This window comes from Struthio camelus, chromosome 13, assembly GCF_040807025.1.
Source record: "Struthio camelus isolate bStrCam1 chromosome 13, bStrCam1.hap1, whole genome shotgun sequence".
Lineage (NCBI taxonomy): Eukaryota > Metazoa > Chordata > Aves > Struthioniformes > Struthionidae > Struthio > Struthio camelus.
The window spans coordinates 6,818,896-6,832,354 of NC_090954.1; positions in this window are offsets into that span (position 1 = coordinate 6,818,896).

The following is a 13,459-nucleotide window of genomic DNA, read 5'->3' on the forward strand; positions in this document are numbered from 1 at the left end:
TGATTTCTCAGTGCAGCGGTTTCCGTTTGAGTCTTTAACAGTAACCAAATGGAAAGGAGTTGAAATCACATGGTTCTGACTAAGACCTGAAAGATAGCAACTAAATCTGCTCTTCTGAAAATCCATCTTTTTATACTAGTGCTGCCCATTTCCATGTTTCCATTATTCCTTAAAAACTTGTGACAGATTCTGCAGCTCAACAGTGTAGTAGAAAAACAGCTGTATAGAAGGAAGAAAAAAGAAATGAAAGTTAGGGATCATCTCTCCATGCTCATCCCTCCTGCTGTGATGTAGGAATTGCCATACTAGACCAGAACTGTGCCCTACCTAGGCCTGTACTCTCTGACACTGTAAGTTTAGAGAAAAGTTTTAGGTACTTTGCAATGGATACAATAAAGTAACTTTTCACTGTGAAAAATTTCTTCTAAACTCTTATTATTAGATGCCACCTCAGCCTTGAAACATCAAGTGTTATTCCTTCAAAATGCAGCTATATTGGGAAGGGCTGTAATATAAAAAATCTTAAAAATATATTAATGAACATCTTTTTCTGCCCAGACACACAGTGAAGCTGTAATTATTCATGGCATCTGATGGTAGATAATTTCCCTATCTAGGTACTTCATTAGTTCAATCCCACACTGGATCAGAAATTTTATCCTTGGTATATAGTATAAGTTGCACAGCAGTTTTCTGCTCCTAATTACTTATTTCCTCCTTTTATTTTTCTCAATTTCAATTCATCACTGAACCACAGATATTACATCGTAAAGTCTTCCTTTTTCCTTTGATTTTGACACTCGTTTCACTTAACCAGATTGGCTTTTGCTATCAGTATGGATTCTGGTTTTTACGTATTTTGCATATAAATTATTCAGATCAAAGGGCAACGTATGCTACTTAACTCTGCCAGGGTGCGCCGTGTTTTCAGTCCCTATTGTGGTTCCTGTACAGTTGGCAGAGAAAAAAATTAGAGACGACGCTGGTTTGTTAATGGAAAGCAGTGTCAGTAGAGGTATTTCCAGAATCCTCTCTTTGAGATATGCATCTCCGTTAATGTTAGAGGAGTTTGCATAGGGGCAGGTAAGGGCAGAGTTTGGCCTTTATGTATACAGACAAATCACTTGTGCTACACGTATAAGGAGGATAACCTCCTGTGAAATTTAGATAAATTTAGAACTGGGACAAAATCGTCACTTGTAGCCAGAGCTGGCTTGGTGATATTTAACACCCCAATAGCTAGCATCTCCTTATTTTAGGATAGCCATCCATAACAAATTCAATGATCAACTCTTAAATGCTAAAAGCCAGAAGTAAAAAAGAATTTAGTTTCATAACAGTGTGAATTAGGTTGTAAAAACCTCTGTAATTCTCAATATAAAATCTTTTGGTCTAGGTCTAGCTTTCTAGACCTTTTTCACAGGTTATGCTGTGTAAAGAGCTATAGGAAAGGTACAGGTCTCACAAGAGAGAATACACAGAAAAAACACACCAGACGCAGGGACAGCTCTGCTGGTTCCATGACTGCCCCAGGGGCCGAAAGGGCAGGGGTCTCGTGAACAGAAAGAGCAGACTAGGATATATGATCCATGTGCACCAATAGTTCTCTGCCTCTGCACTGAGTGTTCAAAAGACAGCAGCCCCAAGGATATTTACCATCATGAGGCACAGCGAAAATGCAAAGGCAGGAGGGAACACATAGCTACATTCACAGCTCAAAGATGCCGAATATGTTCGTGTTCGGGGAATCGCCAGGCATATCATACTCCATTTTCATTAAAATCTAACAAATACAGTTGAATTAACGTACAGTTGAATTAATAATGACTGCCAAAGGAATTAAATTTATTACAAAGCCTACTCTAAAGTGCCATAAAATGAGCTATTCAAAATTTTTAAATACTGTTTACTCATAAAAATGTATTATAAACTAATTTGAACCATTGGCTTAGAAATGACAATTTCATGTAAGTAGGCACGTCCAGCTTCTTTTCTCTTCTTGTTTCTATTTCCCATCATTAAAACAAGTCACACTATTTGATTATATAGCAAATATTCAAGAAAGGATTTATTTCCTTTAAAAAGAAAATCCTGCAAAATAATTTTTTACATAAGCAAATGGAGTCCAATCCAGATATATATAGGTTCGAGACTGCAAGATCAGCAATCTTTTTTAAGCTCTCAAGTAGAAAACCTATAATCCAAGGAAGGTGGATTTCTTTCGCCATTTATTTTTGGCTTGCACTTACCTCTGGTTTGTAACCAATTTTCTTTTGTCCAAACTGTTACTTAAATCATGCAAGCCTCACAAAAAAAAAAAAAAACCCTATCAGTCAACTGCATTTTGTATTTCTGATATCTGGAACAGCACATGAAAAGTGCACAAATTGTCTGTTCATAGAGGAAATAAAAGTGCAATTGACAAATCATTATTTCGTCTTTAAGCAAAATGAAACAGTTTTTACATTTATAGGCCACTAACATACATTTTGACAAGAACTTCAGAAAAGTTAATTGTAAACAGAAATTAGGGGTTGAATGAGATTATAGCATTAGCTGCATGAATTGCCAAGATGTGCAGAGCTGCAGAACGTGTCAAACCTTAGTGCTCTGGTTTCCAGGCAGATACTGCCAAATAAACACAGCGCTCTGTATGAAATCAGAAGAAGGTTTCTGATTTATGTGATGTCTCAACCATCTCCTCTGCAAAGTAGAGCCTTGTAACACCATGCACTGTATGTCTCAGATAAAGTTCAAAAAGACAACTTATATTGTTACCCATACGCACAGAACTAACTCCGGAAAAGTGTGAACGAAATGGCTCATTTCACTATACCCAATTGCTTACCTAAATCACTGATGAATTCTTAATAGAGTGAAGCTTTAGGAAAGGAGAACACTGAAAAGGTGAAGATGAAACACAGCTGAATTTTGTGGTGCTTACCTAATATGTAGTACAGCCAGCCAAATATTAGGTACACAATTGTATCAAATGTGATGGCTAAGTCTCTGCTTGTGATTTATAGGATTGCTTTCCTGCAGGCTGCTGTGGTTAATTTTAAAGCGCTGTGCCATTTTGTTGCCATTGCGAAGATAGTTCATAGTGCCACACAAACGGGCCCCTAGATAGCCGATGCAACTGTTCACTGCAGGGAAGTCAGGGAATGAGGCCGGTTCATTCGAAATGAGGACCTGTCCAAAGGCTGATCCTGTCAATTTCCACGGTGTGACACAGAGTGGCATTAGCTGGCATGTGACCGCAAGCATCCAGCACAATCATTAGCACAAGTAGGTTTACATTCAGTAAGTCTAAGAAGTTGCATTCATTTATAACAGTGATACACAGGCCCTAAATCAAATATTGCTGTTGCATTAACTGTCCCTGAATCTTCTCTACTGCTGTCTCCTGATTACTTCCACAGAATATGCATTGCTGATGATGCATACTGATAGCACATTAGAGAAATTCTTCTATTTTAATTCTATCAAGTATCAATACAATATTTAGAGAGCTTTCCCACAAACATCTGTTCTGAAAGCATAGTAGTATATCTAGCAATAATGTGACTGACAGCAAGAATAGACTGCTGGAAGAAAATAAAAATACCTTGATATTTACCAAGGTCAATAGGGAGTAATCTCTATACTGTTATAAAAGTATTGGTGTTTGACCCTCATGAAAGGCTCATTGCTGGATGATAAAAAAAACCCACAAAAGGTACATTCTTTACTAATCCTATACAAATCTTAAGTTGTTTGCATCTACAGTTAAGAAAAGCCCCACTAACGACTGCAGGAGGACCTTCTCCATACAACTCAGGTATCTATTAATACAGAAGTACATTTTCCTTTGATGATCACCATCAATTATACCTCTGAATTATATAGGCCAAATGTGCCTTTAAAAATGCAAGTGCTACATTTACTGTAGTAGTGTAAAAAAATTAGTCATTGTAAGGGCACTGGCCTGTCTATATTTCACCAAATTATAATGATTTTCAGCTTTTTTTGCATATATAAACATTTCACAACAGAGGTGTAGATGCTGATATAATGAGTCCCAACATAGCGACAACAGGCTTGTTCTTGTCGATTCTTTAGAACAGTATATAGAAAATTAGGGGTCCATGTCTTACCAAGTAAAACTACCAATCTAGAATACTGACACGGAGGTACAAAAGCACAAAACGTATTTATCATACAATTTCATTACCTATTCAAGAACCAATTCTCTTCTCTTTTTTTTTTTTTTTCTCCTGCTTGCCCCTTTCCCCGGCACTGGAGATGGCTGAGGTCTCCAAACAGATACAGTATAATTTCTTATCTTCTTTCAGATTCTTCTGGAATCAGTTAACTGGAAGACAATTAACAAAGCTTTCTGTTAGTCATTAATAGATATGTCAGGCTTCTCTAGGGACCTTTGGCGTATCCAGTCTATGTTTGCTCCGCAGTGAATGAAATGAAAATCATTAGTGCTCATTTCTACTTGCTCAGCCACCTTTATTCAAACTGTAAGTGCTTGGACACATATCCAAGTTACAAATGAGTACAAATAACAGTATACCAGAAATATACTATGGGGCAGCAATTTTCAGGAGGATTTTCAGACAAACAGCTGGACCCAGACAGAAGTCGATAACAGGAACAATATGATTGACCACTCTCTATCAAACTGATGCTACAGCACAGAACAATTTCACAAAGAGATTATGGGTTCTGGGACAAGATCTATTTTCTTTTGGTTTTAAAGCAGACCTACCAGAGCGGGGTTATAATCCAAGATTTATACTTTCACATGTTTTTATTGCAAATATTGAAAAAACAGCAATGAAAAGAAAGGAATTTGGCCATTAAACAGAGTTCACACCCCAAAATTGAGAAGGCGATAAATAATCTAACCTAAAAGCACTATTTGCAACCATGTTACTAAGTCTTGGAAGCAAAGCTAACAAGATTCATAATGTTCTGTATGTTTTGTGACAATGATATTACTTAGCTTCCCAAAGGGCACAGGATATGTAGTTACATATCAGAAGATGCCCAGAATCCACCAGAAGTCCTCCATAGCAAAGCAGCAATTGAAAAAATTACAGTGTGCTACCACAGACAACTTTTATCAGTAACGTGTCAGTTTAAACAAAGCTGCGTTAAGAACTTGCTTTCAGAAGTGCTTTGCTTCCTATCTTGAAATGAAAATAAACATTAAATTTCAGAATTTCCTACAAACTGAAAATTACAAGTGTTTATCAGCTCTACTTGTGATAATTCCATGTAGAAATGCCAGCTCAGCACTGACTGAAATCTCCGAGGCTTATTCCTGCATCATGGTAAACAAACTTCAGCATCACAGAACAATCAAGTTTTGTATACTACAGCCTAGGAAAATGTTAAATAACTGACTTTTATAAAGACAGGCTGCTCCCTTTCTCTCCAAGCACACACTTTCAGCATCCAGCAAACATTAATCGCATGTGTCCTTCCACACCCGTCTTCACAGGATGCATACCAACAGAGTCTTCATGTAAAGACTAAAAAAGGCTCCACGGCGCATTTCTTCTGCAGCGCTGCATGGAAATCTGTACACTATGTAAAATAACCACCAGTTCATTAATTTTGGTAAGTATACCAGTCTAGAAAATACCAGTAATGCGTTTTACTTTTTCAAAACAGAAAAGAGAAAACGGGCATAGAGTTGTTTTGCTTGTTTGTTTTCACATATAAAAATAATCGTATTTTCTAAGTTCTCTGACAGGAGATTTCAGCTGTGGTTTTCGGAACACTGAAAGTGTCTGGAAGAAAGAAATAAATTCTGGAATCCTAATAAATTTTAGTAACACAGGTGATGTGGTGCCAATAAAATTACAAGACAAATATGTGATAACATTTACCACGGCAGTCTCCAAAACAAACTAAACTCAGCTCAGAGTTCTGAGCGCCTTAGTATTTTTTGAGGTCACACTATGAACTCATAAACTTTGCCATAACAGAAGCCCAAATCATTTGAAGTTTAATGCAGAGTCATTCACAGATTGCTCCCATAATATCCTCATATAAAAAAAGGGAAACTATGTAATTGGTCATGACAGTGGTCTTTAAAATGTAGACTTAGCTACATTTGCAGCGAGAGAATCTGCAGTTTATTAGCCTCAGTTCAGACACACGGGATACAAAGTCTGCTCGTTCAGTGTGCGTGTCCCTGCTAAGATTAAGAAAAGGAACAAGCTAATTAGAAATAATCCTGCCAAGAACAAATATCAAAGAAGTAAAGCTAGAAGAAAAGGGTTTTTTTTCAGTTGCCAGATGTGTCCGTTAAGTATGACGTGGATTGTGGTCCTCTTTCAAGCAGAGAGTATTGCATTAATCCATTTCATAACCATTTGTTTATTACACAGAAAAACAAGTACTATGATATTTTCCAAACAGAACAGGGCCGGCACAAAACCTGCCGATTCTTAAAGAAACAGGATACAGCTTCAATGCAGAGATTATATTTAACACTAAGTAAACTGAGCTGCCAAAGAAGAAACAAGCCTTGGTTTATGCCACACTGTTGCCTAACCTCTAACTCCCATAATGGAAAATAAAGTGCCTTTAATAAATGAGGTTCTACTCCCTCGGGAGTTCTTTGGTACTAATAACTTAACAGGCCAAGTTTGAAGGTAAAAATCATTTTCTAAGTGAGCCAGAACCACAACTCTTTGGAGATTATCACTGGAGATCAAAGTCAGTAACAAAAATCCAGAGTCGAACAAAGAAGGTCAGCATTGTTTTTCTTAGTTCACAGAATCTTCTGAGTTGTCTGTGGTCTCCTTGCCAATTAAAATTCAACATACCAGTTAGCTGGGATCTTTGGTGTCTTATGCACCTGAATAATATTTTCTGACATTTATGTCAAGCTAAATCTGTGTGTCTCAGTGACAGTAATGAACTGTATATTCAGAACTGTATTAAAATGCAGTTTCCTAAGTTGGGTTTCTTAAGTTTCTTTGCAAACATGGAGCTAGCAGCAGACTCGCTTCTCTTTAAGATAATCTCATGTCTGGTGACAACATTTCAAAATAAAGATAAAAAGGGAATAATGCATCAGGCTAAACAGAAAATGTAAAACCATGTAAAAATCCATACTTTACTTCTTATTTTACAACATAATATTTCTGCAGGCAGTAGAAAATAATTTTTGCTCTTTTTAAGACGGGGAGGTCTGAGAATTTTGAGAGATGAAAATTCAGTCCAGCAGTAAGAAAAACTGCTACTTCGTAGGAAGGCACAGTACCTGTTTCTTACTGGAAAAAACATGAATGAAAGTCAAAGGCAAAAGCAGCTATATGTTCTCATATGAACCAGAGTATTAACAGCTATGATGTGACTAATATTTCCTACCATCATCATCAAAAGATACCATGTCAGACGCTTTCTTTCATTCTTTATAATTCAGCACATCAGGCAGAAATACCTCAGGGAAATAGTTGCATGAGAGGTTCTCAGGTATCGAAAATAAGGCCATTGTTTTAAATTATTATGTTAGGCTGGTACGACGTCCAAAGCAACAGAAAGATAAGAGACAGGTAGGAGAAATGATGCCAAATAAAAAGAAGCCATAAAAACTATCAGAACACTGTATTAATTTTTTCTAACAAAACATAAGCCACTGAACTACAATCTCAGAAATAACACCTCAGTCAGCAAATGCCTAGGGCCACCTACAAGCTACTGAGTCGTAGCAGGATTTAGCATTGTTCCTTACAGCAGATGGTTTTTCACAAGACTCTCACACAGCATAGCCGGTGTGAAGCTACGAGGGTCAAAGGAAAAAGACAAGAATGTCTGTGCAGACAGCGATAGGCACATCACACTGCTCATTAACAAGTGCAACCAGCTAAGTAGAATGAGAGCTAATCAAGAAACTGGAAACACTGCATTTCTGCAGATACCCATTTTTTATCTCGTATGCTAAGGGCCAAATTCTGTCTAATTTATCCCCTAAGCAAGAGCACTCAGACTAATGACATGAAGCATATGCTGAAGTAAAGCATACTGTTAAGTGCCACCTACAGAAAGCTGACTTCTCAATCTGAGGTAAATACTGAAGGTGTGCTTGCCAGCCTGCATGATCCACAAAGATTTAATTTCCGTACTGACAGTCTTCTAAAAACAGAAAAAAATGTAACATTCCAAATCCTCAATAATTGACTTAAGAGTTTAAAAAAAATACTTACTGGAAAATCAAAAAATCTAAAAAATTGTTAGGAGGAAAGATTTACTAAAAAAGAAGAAGGACTGCATTTAGATTTTGATTTTAAGAATAAAAATTTCTGATCTGAAACTGAAGTGATTTGTAATTTCCTACAGAGAGAAAAGGTTACTTTTTATTCATTTATTTACTGTGCAGTCCTAACTCTTCATAATTACCATTTGTCAATTTTCCTGCCAATACGTAAGTTTGGATTCAGAAAATACGCTACTCAGACTCAATGTCAGTGGAGGGACACTAAACTTAGCAAAGGAAGAAACAGAACCGTAAAAGCCGTACTCACACATATATATACCGCACCTTCACCTGCGTACATTCACAACACCTATCAAAGGTATGTTCTCAGGTTTAAAGGAATGTTACGGGGATAGCTGAGCCAACCTAACTGTACGCTGCCACTGAAAGGTACTTCCACCTCCTCCTTTTCCAACCCCTCTCCCAGTTACACGCTTTCATTCTTGCTCTGACTTGGGCACTCACCTGACCCTCGGTGAGCTGATTCAACTCTCTGAGCTAGCAGAAAAACACCGACTTTTTATTTTCTAACTTAGCTTTCGGCTCCTTTAGTCAGATAAATCAGCTCATGGTAATACGACGGGAGTACCAGAGCCAATGCAAGGAAGATGAAGGGGGGACCATGCTGCTGAGAATGGGGCAGAGGTAAGGAGTAGGAAGAAGTGAGATTGCCCTTTTGGAGGTTGTAAGCTACTGCATTGACTCAGAGATATTGCAGAACTTACTACAGAAGATAAAACCCTATGAATCTATGCAGGAAAGCATTCGAGGATTTTTTGTTTCTTACAATTACATCAATACCATTACATCAGTCCTAATTCCATCTCTGATTCCTACGGTCCGTAAGGACAATGTATATTATATTTGATCACACTCCCCTTTTCCACTACAAGCATCTATTCTCTCCACACCTGCCCTGGACAAGAAAGATCTTCTGGGATTTCTAGATAAAAGAAATGGTGAGTAAAATTAAAGTCACCACACAGCCTCACATCTATGAGCATGCAGAAGGTCCCTATCCAGAGGAAACTCATCCAAAGACAATTCTTACCAGCTTTCTGTGTCTTATATCCTGTTCATGAATATAAATTAATGCAAATTCAGACAGATTCAGACCTCCTATCAATTATTCACTAGTGGAGAATGAAACTTTGATTAGTAAGATCTGAAATCACTTGGTCACCTTATGTCTTTTTGTTTCCATCTCTAAAAGGAGGGGTCACATTTTTAATTAATGCCAGTGAAGGTCATCTTTATGATGCAACACACATTTTAGTTAAGAAAGCAATGCGATCGTGACACCGTCAGCTCCACTCATTTAAGGAACGTAAAGAAGGAAGATACATACAAAAAGGAGAACTGAGAACAAAGCAGTCTGAGCCTTAAAGTCCAGATCTGGGCTTTACCTCTGATTTACCTCAAGTCTAGGTTTAACAAATTTCAGGAACACTTTAGCCACCAAGCAGGTATTTCCCTTTGGACTTTGCGTTCAGCGCCCCTGTTGAGATGGCAGAGCTGCTCTACAGATAAAACTTTACATAACAAGTAAAAACAGAAAACAAAGAGCTTACTGCCCTGATTCGGAGGTAAAACTGAAATTTAAATAAAGGTCAGCTAACCAGAAAGCTCTACAGAGTGTCATGGTCAAATGAAAAGTACAGAGATCTGTTCCAGAAATCATATAAGGAAAAAAGATTAGAACTCTGGTCTCACTACCTTACCGCCCCCGTCCTGTACGATTGCACTCTAAGGAAGTTGATATGTTTATGTTCAGAAGCACCCCTCTTGCATCCAGTTAGTTGAGGACAAAATTTTCCTGTCCTTCCTTGCCTCCTTTTTCTTATTTTGGGATTTATCATGCTTATGGAGTTTCAAAACCACACATGAATTTTGCAGCTCAGCCTCTACAAAAAACAACAAAGATACTTCATTTGCAAAGCTATGCCATGACCTGAAGTTAGAAGCCTGTGGTAAATTTAGTTGCTTTTGTTAATGAAAACATATAGCTTTCACTGAGAAATAATTTCTTTCTGAATAGACATGGAGGTAACCTTAACTGGAAACACTCCAATTTAACAGCAACAATTTATAATAATTTTTTAAAATAGCAGCATAAAATATACATCCACTTACCCAAACCACATTAGCATTTGATTTTGTCAGACATGATGTATACATTAGTAATAAAATAAGAAGTCCTCATTCCAAAGCCCTTACAGTCTAAGTACACAAAATGAAGGAAGACGGTGCCTATTTTGAAGAAAGAAAACTGAGACAGAGTTCTCAATTATAAGCAATACAAAAACTAGGACTCAAACAATCCACCACAGATCTGGGAACAGAACAAAGATCATCTAAGTCGCTCTCCAGTGCCCTAGTCATAAGGCTTTGCCTTATCAGTAAAACGCAATACGGCCTAGGCATGAAACTGTGAAGTTTTTAAATCAAGTCATATTTGTCTTACACACAGACATAGTACTTTCTCCTAAAAGCAAAACCAAATATTTTTGTGACATCATGCAACTCCTGAACAACTTTCGGATTTACAGCTAAAATGCAACCACCTGCAACTGCATTCATATCTCATTTACTCATCTTTTTCAGCAGCATATCCAGCTTTTCTCCTCCATCTGAAACTGCTGGTGGATTTTTCAGAAACAAAGAAGACATTAACATCCAAACTGAGATTTGCCCATCCCAGGAGTGGACACTAATAAGAGCCATCATGGAATGAGCCTGAAACGCTGTCTTTCTTCAGCACTTCCAAGACAGCACTGGTAACACACTAGTACAGTACTGTGAAACAACACAGATCTTTCACCTCATTATTTACCGACTGCATACAGCAACCCTGAAATGGTTAAAGACCAAACTAGACCCTCAGCATTATCTGAAACTTGGCACCTCAGGTGGCCCTATGCCCTAAACCATTATAAAGCATTGACGCAAGGGAGATCAATACCAACATATCCTGGCAGTACTGGAGTTAGGAGCTTATGAGATCTGACAAGAACACAGCCTGAAACAGTAATTGGCAGAGAATGGGAGGATTTTTTATTTCTCTTATCATACTTTAAAAATGAATGTTTGTTTTATGTTTATTGGAAAAGAATGAAACCATTCTAACTTCGGCCTTTATTATTATTTGAGGATGTTGCATTTTTATTCCTTGCACCAGTGAACAGGGTCATCTTCAGATGAGGATCTGGCATCTCTTTTGATTTTTAAAAAAGAGGGATTGTTCACATGCAGGACTAGAATATTTTGCTACAGTTACTAATACCATATTTCCAAGCAGCAGCCAGTGCAATGTGTAAAATCTTTTGGAATTAATAGAACAAAAAGGAAAAGGAAAGACAGCAAGACACTGTATCTTAACAGCTGGATGCCAATTATTATTCTCTGTTAACAAAGCATAGCTATCTACTGGAGGTGTCTTTGTCTCCCCATTTGCACAAAGCAGCAGTTCAATTAAAGGTCTCTTTCCCTTTCACACGGCTCAAAAACTCAAACAAGTTTCATCTAAAAAGATGAATGATCTCCACTTTATTTCATTGAAGTCATTATTACTCTTCTTTATTGCCACCCTAGTTATTATAAATTATGGTTCTTTCACCATTTGATAAATTCAGTAACTTTCATCTTTATGTGCTTTTGAAGTTCACCCCTAAGAAGGAAGTCTTCTGTATGAAAAGGAATCCTCTTGATCATGAGGCAGAGTTTAAAAGACCTGTATTACATGAGGTGAGGTGTCAACAGAAACTCACTATTGTATGCGCTGGCAGCTAATGCCACCTGTAGCACACCACAGATATTTGGCATTATCAGACCCTTCTGTGTTTTTCTAGCTGAAAAACTTAAAATGTTTCCTTAGTTGCTCTGTTTCTCAGGATTCAGGGAGGGAAGTGACACATGTCCACATGACAATACTGCCAACCTTCAACATTAAAAATGTAAGTTAGGAATAATAATACAAATTGAGTATCTAAATATAATGAATTTTAAAGAATAACCATTTGCAGCTTTGGGGGAGGTTTTGCTTTCTGGCATACAAGCCTTCAGTCTACACTCAGATTGTATTCGTTCTTTGTCTAAGGATGGCTACCTAAGACGCAACTTCTAACACAAAGCACCTAACCCACTAGTTTCTAGAAGCTTTTATGATTTATCAAGGCAAGGATTCCTCTTTTTAATTCTGGTCCTTTCTTCTCTGTGCATTTATTGCTGGTATGGTGCCAGGAGTCCCTATGGTTGACAAAAACTAGGAGGAAGGATTTTTAAGAAAAGCACTCCAGTAGTAAGTCTGTCATCTGTTTTGCTAATCTGCCATGTGGAGTCTCTGTGGAAAACTAAGGGCAGGCAGAAAAATGGGGGTTGAATAGGACATACATATAGTGAATAATTGTTATGATACATGATTTGCAAAATATGAACTGTTTCAGTGCATTAAGTCTGTCGATAAAGTATTCACTTTTGTTACATTAGTCTTCTGCCAGCTTAGCGCACTGAAATGGTTCAGCAACCCAATGACCAAGGGTGCCAGGGGAAAGGGGACAAGTAGGTTTAGCAGGAGGCAAGAGACAGCAACAAGGCAGCCAACAGTTAGACTGCCTTAGGCTGCTATAGAGCTACAATCTTAATTTCCTGACTTTTTTTTTTTTTTTTTACCTCTGAGACGCTTTTCAAGGGGTCAGAGGGGAAGCAGTGCTGATATAAGGAAACAGGAACACATGGCCGGAGGAAAAGGAGAGCAGCAGCACAGCAGCGGCCCAACTTCGATTAGACTAAACCACTTGAGTCATTAGTGTCCTAAGTTTTCCAGTTCTGTTTCCAAAGGTGAGATGCTTACATTTGATGAACTCCCTCAATTCAAATAGCACAGATACATCTAAAGGGCTGTTAAGCGAGAGACAGCTAAGCAACTAGGAAGGAATCTTGCTGTTAACATCTAACCTGCCAAGTTTCCAACTTACCCCTGAAGCACGGAAAGGCCTTAAGAGAAATTAGCCTAACCTGTAATGTGAGGGGAACTGATAAAAGAAAGAGGCTAGCTGAGCTACATACCTTGACTATCCAGAAGCTTACATTTCTCTTTAACTCTTCGGATAATGAAGGTGCTTTTGCACATCTGTAAAACAGCTAATTCATTTTTCTTTTTCTCCCCCACACAAATCCCTATTGAATCAAAGGTTT